A 4,663-nucleotide genomic window follows, 5' to 3' on the forward strand; every position below is an offset into this window, starting at 1 on the left:
AAGTTTTTACACCTACTCTTTATTTTAAGGAAAATACAACAACAACAACAACAACAACAACAACAACAACAACAATAATAATAATAATAACACGAACTTCCAACCTGTTGTCTCTTTAGGTCTCTGGGTGAGACTTGGAGCCAACTTGTACAAATATAAAGCAAAAGACAAACATAGGATAATAATAATAAAAATGGTTTCAAATTTTGGCAAAAGCTAGTAGCTTTTATTAATTTTTTTTTTAGGGAAGGCGAAGTTGATAACATTGACTCAGTGCTTGACTGGTACTTATTTTATCCACTCTGGAAGGATGGAAAATTAAAATCAACCTTGGTGGAATCTGAGTGTAAAGAATGTAAAGATAGGTGAAATGCTACTAAGCATTTTGTCTGGTGTGCTATTGGCTATGGTAGCTCGCTGTTTTAATAAAAATATTAATAATAGTGATAATGATAATAATAATAATAATAATAATAATAATAATAATAATAATAATAATAATAATAATAATAATGAGTTCAAAATTTGGTACAAGGTCAACAAATTCAAAGGATGAATAAATTTATTATGACTGGTACTTATTTTATCAACCTCAAAAGGATGAAAATCAAAGATTACCTTGGGGGAATTTGAACTCAGAAAGTAAAAGATGAATGAAATACCACTAGGCACTCTGTCCAGTGTGCTAACGATTCTGCCAGCCTGCTTCTGTAGTAGTGGTAGTAGTAGTAGTGGTAGTAGTAGTAGTAGTAGTAGTAGTAGTAGTAGTAGTAGTAGTAGTAGTAGTAGTAGTAGTAGTAGTAGTCTTAGACAAATACAGTACATCACAGCAGAGGAGTCTTGGTTATGGCTGAAGAATGGAGAACTTCAGAAAGTAACAGAAGGACTCATAATGGCTGCTCAAAGCCAGTCATTGCAGACAAATACCATTAATGCCATAATAGACAAATCCTTGGAAAGTGTAAAGTGCAGAGTAGTTAATGAGAAAGAGGAATCCATTATGTACATTTGTTCCTGTAGTCCTTTGGCACAGAAGGAGTACGGACACAGACACAGCTAATGTGGACAAGACACAACACTGGGACATATTATGGCAATGATTTAAAGTAGAAAAAAAATGGTACCAACATCAATCAGAATGACCATTAATGACCAGAGAATGATCATTACAAGATTTTGTGGGATTTTAATGTACAGACTGATTGTGAAATTCATGCCAGGCAACCAGATATTATGGTTCACGATGAGGGAATGAAAGAGTGCACCATCATAGATGTGGCTATATCTGCAGACATTAATGTTGCAGTCGAAGAAAAGGAGAAAATTGGAAAATACCAGAATTTGGCTTGGGAAATATGGCGAATGAAGAGGGTTTCTACAAACGTAATCCCAGTTGTCATAGGTGCTGTTACCATCAGAGTTAAAAGCTCCTTTATTGGGATAGGTGTAACTACAAGAGTTGCATTGATTTAGAAATCTGCTCAATTGGGAACAGCAAGGATTTTAAGAAAGGTCATTGATATTTAAATCAAACTGGTTGTGACCCAGTATCAAGGACATTGATTCTAAATGAAAAACATTCAAGCACAGCATGAATAATAATAATGATGATTATAATAGTAGTAAAGATAATAATAATAATAATAATAATGATAATAATAGGAAATAGGAAACCAGACATAGTGTTAAATGAGAAAGAAAGCAAATGATGCTGGATCATAGATATAACATGCCCAGCTGACAACAAGGTATGCGATAAGGAAGAAAGAAAGGTCAATAGATATAACAGGTTAGCTTGGGAGTTTAAGCAGTTGTGGTTGCTGAAAAACACAGTAGTAGTACCAATAATTGTTGGAGCCCTGGGAACAGTGAGTAAAAATCTTGTGAAGTATATGAAACAAATAGGGGCTGCAATAAGGGTGGATCACTTGCAGAAAATAGCACTGCTTGGAACGGCTTGAATATTCTGAGTGGTGCTCGAAAAATAAGGGTTGTTACCTTAGTTCACTGGTAGTGAACAGCTGACACCACAATACATCTCCAGCATTAGAAGCTGTGCAAAGACAATAAAATAATAATAATAATAACAACAACAACAACAATAAAAATGAGGAGGGCATCACCATCCTTTGGAAGTTTCCAATACAGACAGAAAAATTGACTCCAATCAACTAGACATTATAATCAAGGACTACACAACAGAGGAACTTGTCTGTTAATAGATATGTCTGTCCCACAAGATCAAAATGTCTCAAGAAAGGCATAGTACCAATAGTAATTGGGGCATTGGGAATGAAAGAAAAAGGGAGCTGGGAAATATATTAAGCAAGTCCCTGGTAAGTCCAATCTCCATGAACTACAAAAGATAACCTTGATGGGTACAACCCACCTACTACGGAGAGCACTCTCCATCTAAAATGGCATAAATGTGGTGATAATTTCAGCATGCATAGCAAAAAAAAAAAAGTGCCCTTGCTACTCTTGGCCTCTGGAGGATGCCCGGTATTAAGGCAGCTGAAATAAAGTCATAATGAAAGGAAATCATGAATAATAATAATAATAATAATAATAATAATAATAATAATAATAATAATAATAATAATAAGAAGAAGAAGAAGAAGAAGAAGAAGAAGAAAAAGAAGAAGAAGAAAGGTATTGGTTTCAAATTTTGGCACACAGCTGACAATTTTAGAGGAGAGGTAAGTTCATTATGTCAATCTCGGTGTTTATCTGGTACTTACTTTATTAACCCCGAAAGAATGAAAAGCAACTAATCATTTTTTTACACATAACTTCATTTCATTTTGAAAATGAACAATCTGGTGTGTTTAAGTTTAGTGGCCTATCAATGTATAAAGTGAGCTGCTTTGCCCTAGGAATCAGGAAGACACTTGGGAAGAAATGGAAACAAAACTGAAAGAAGAAAAACTCATACTATACAATAATAATAATAATAATCACCATCCGATCATGGCCGTTTGCCAGCCTCGTCTGGCATCTGTGCCAGTGGCACGTAAAAAGCACCCACTACAGTCACGGAGTGGTTGGCATTAGGAAGGGCATCCAACCGTAGAAACATTGCCAGATCAGTCTGGGCCTGGTGCAGCCTTCTAGCTTCCCAGACCCCAGTTGAACCATCCAACTCATGCTAGCATAGAAAGCGGATGCTAAACAATGATGATGATGAATGATGATAATAATAATAATTGATAGGCATAGGAGTGACTGTGTGGTAAGTAGCTTGCTTATGAACCACATGGTTCCGGGTTCAGTTCCACTGCATGGCATCTGGGCAAGTGTCTTCTACTATAGCCTTGGGCCGACCAAAGCCTTGTGAGTGGATTTGGTAGATGGAAACTGAAAGAAGCCCGTCGTATATATGTATATATATATATATATATATATATATATATATATGTATGTGCGTGTATGCTTGTGTGTCTGTGTTTGTCCCCCCAACATCGCTTGACAACCAATGCTGGTGTGTTTATGTCCCTGTAACTTAGTGGTTTAGCAAAAAAGAGACAGATAGAATAAGTACTAGGCTTACGAAAAATAAGTCCTGGGGTCGATTTGCTCAACTAAAGGCAGTGCCCCAGCATGACCACAGTCAAATGACTGAAACAAGTAAAAGAGTAAAAGAGATACCAACAGATGACAATGTTTCTCTAAAAGAAACAGTGAAACTTCCAAAATACAAAGCGCTGGAAATAGAGTTAACTTGAATGTGGAGCCTAGAAAGAGAAACAATTCCTATCATAGTAGGTGCATTAGATATGATAAAAAACATTCAGACAAATACATAGCAAAAACCTGAGGACTTACAAGTATATATAACATACAGAAAGTAGCACTACTAGGCACTGTACACATCCTACATAAAACACTTTCAATACTGTGAAAATAAGAGCACCCCAACAAACCACGGCACATACCCACAGAGCTGCACTCAGTAGTACAATGAAAGCACATGATAAAAATAAGACTACTGAATAATAATAATAATGATGATGATGATGGTGATGATGATGATGATGATGACGATGACAACAACAATAACGATGATAATGATGATGATGATGAATATATAACAACAATTATTATTATTGTTATTATCAATTTTGCCATTGTTGACATTGCTTTTCATCCCTTCAAGGTTGATGAGATAAGTACAAGTTGAGCACTAAGAGGTGGGTGTCAATGTAATCAACTTATCCTCCCCAAAATTCCTGGCTTTGTGCTAAAATTTGAAACCATCCCTATTATTATTAAAGTGGCAAGCTGGCAGAATTACTAGCATTTCAGACAAAATGCTTAGTGGCATTTCTTCTGGCATTTTATGTTCTGTCATCTAACTTCACCAAGTTAACATTACTTTTCATTTTCCCCCTCAAGATTACTGGGTTTATGCCAAATTTAGAAAGAATTATTGTTGTTGTTGTTATTATTATTATTATTAAGTCAGTGAGCTGGCAGAATCATTAGCATACTGGGAAAAATGCTTAGGCATTTCATCCGTCTTTACATTCTGAGTTCAAATTCTGCTGAGGTTGATTTTGCCTTCCATCCTTTTGGGATCAATAAAACAAGTTCCAGTTGACTACTGGGATCAATGTAATCGACTATCCCCCTCCCCCAAATTCCAAGCCTTGTGCCTATTGTA

The 4,663-nt window shown here is 35.8% G+C and overlaps 1 long non-coding RNA gene across 1 annotated transcript; it reads left to right on the top strand.

Annotated features, from left to right (window-relative positions):
• Positions 1-471: 471 nt before the first annotated feature.
• Positions 472-3,737, top strand: LOC118767255. Its single transcript, XR_005003159.1, has 2 exons — positions 472-516; positions 3,645-3,737. It is a non-coding gene; the product is annotated as an uncharacterized LOC118767255 (long non-coding RNA).
• The last annotated feature ends 926 nt before the right edge of the window (positions 3,738-4,663 follow it).

The sequence above is a fragment of the Octopus sinensis genome, linkage group LG20, assembly GCF_006345805.1.
Source record: "Octopus sinensis linkage group LG20, ASM634580v1, whole genome shotgun sequence".
In the NCBI taxonomy this organism is placed as follows: domain Eukaryota; kingdom Metazoa; phylum Mollusca; class Cephalopoda; order Octopoda; family Octopodidae; genus Octopus; species Octopus sinensis.